The sequence below is a fragment of the Globicephala melas genome, chromosome 13 (assembly GCF_963455315.2).
Source record: "Globicephala melas chromosome 13, mGloMel1.2, whole genome shotgun sequence".
Classification (NCBI taxonomy): Eukaryota; Metazoa; Chordata; class Mammalia; order Artiodactyla; family Delphinidae; genus Globicephala; species Globicephala melas.
Window position 1 is genome coordinate 74,490,629 of NC_083326.1, and position 1,930 is coordinate 74,492,558.

Consider the following 1,930-nt stretch of genomic DNA (forward strand, 5'->3'; position numbering starts at 1 on the left):
TGCCAGCCTTTCCCAGGGACCCACTCAAGCCAGGGTGCTGTGTCTCCAATGGAGATCTCAGCTGTAGAGGGTGACAGATCCTGCAGCAATTGGGGAGTGGCTGGGGCTTATTTTTCAGTGACTTCTTTTCATACCTTGCTCCCTCCTTTTGTCATGTCCTTTCCCCAACTCTGTATAAGGATCCCGTGCCTCCTAAGAACCTTAAATTATCCACTGTTGTCAACTAAAGTCTCTGGGATTTCAAGCTGGCTCCCCCATATACTGGTAGTGTGACCTCGAGTAAAGTACTTAACCTTCCAGGGCCTCGGTTTCATCATCTGTAAAATGGGGTTTTTGTAAACATGAATAGAGAATCTGTGGTGCCCTTAGCATGATGCCTGAAAACTAGTAAATACTCAATAAAGTTTACTCTATATTATGTGTTTGAGTTGGGGAAACTGAGGCCTGGATCCTGTCCCCAGAACCCTCTTGGTCATCAACCCCATTCTCCCTTCCTCTGGGAGTAACTTCTTCCTCCTTCTTTCCCCCAATCAAACCTTGCCTGTCTGCTGTCTCTCATCATCAGGGCCCTGCTAAACAACTGGTTGTTTATCTCTGATAAATGGATCCATTCTTGAATGTTCAAAGCTGAGTTAGAGACTTTTAAAGGGGTTTTTGCATTTTAGAAGAGGATTCCCAGTGATGATAATGCCTTACTTCCAAGGCAGGATCTCGGGAGGGTAAAAGTTTCCAAGCACCAGGCAGTGGGAGAATTAAAAAGAAAAAAAAGAGATGGTGTCACTGAAGCTCAGAGAAGTCAATCAACTTGCTCAGGGCCACACAGCTGGTAAGTGGTGAAGCTGGGATTTGAACCTCTGTCTGCTTTTCAGTTGAGCTCATGTAGCATCCTCCTTTTTTTTCTCAATTGGTCTCTTAATTGTTCACCCACAGTGATGTATAGGGGAGATCATCTGTCAGATGCTCTAAAACCAGAGGTGAAATCCTGATCCAATAGCTGAAATTCGGGAGGTTGGCAGAGACAAACTGTGGTGGAGTCCCTGCCTCTCACCTCAGCTGGGAGAACAGACCATATCAAAAACATCCCATCTTCCCCTGGGGGGATTTGAGAGGCATTTGTAATGCAGAGCTGACACTGGGCAAGGACCCAGCTTCCCACCATCACCTCTGGCTGAGCCATTTCCTTAAATTACAAGAAGACATTTTCCCCGGGCCCTAAGGTCTAAAGCTGAAGTTGAAGAGCTCCCTGCAGCCTGAGCCCTCTCTCCCTCCCTGTTTGAAGAACATCTCTTATCCATCTTTGCCTCCTCAGCTCCCTGCTTTCCCTGGGGAGCTGGAGATGGCAAGAAAACAAGAGAGAAGGGGCAAAGAATAACACTGGAGTCTCTAGGGTCAGAGTTATCGAATGAGCTGTTCCTGCTGGTCCCCTGCATGTAATTAAGACTTGCAAATCCATGTTGCTGAGGTGTTGGTGGCAGTGTAATAAATCCCAGGCACCTTGGGGGCACCCAGCATCCCCAAATGGCCACTCTTGTCATTTAGCCAATCTCCATAGGGTGAGTTTGGGCAAAGCCAGGCGGGATCCAGTGTTGCTTGTGGGCATAGCTGAACTCATTTATTTACTCACTCAGTCCCCATTCATTCATTCCCCAGATTATATTACTAAGTTCCATTTATAGGCTGAGTATGAGAGAGACAAAATGAACAACCTCTGCCCTCCAGCACAACTGAAACCACACTCCTTCAGATGGGACTTGAACCCACAATCTTCGAACTGAAATCCCACAACTTGTCTCAGGACTCATTGAAGTTCAGGTTCCTTATATCTTGGTGCAGAAGGAACTCAGCGAGAGGCAAAGTGATAGGCTAGAAGTAGATTTATTAATACCCCTTGTAAAGAGGTTACGGGAAAATGGGGCATGAGAGGATGGTC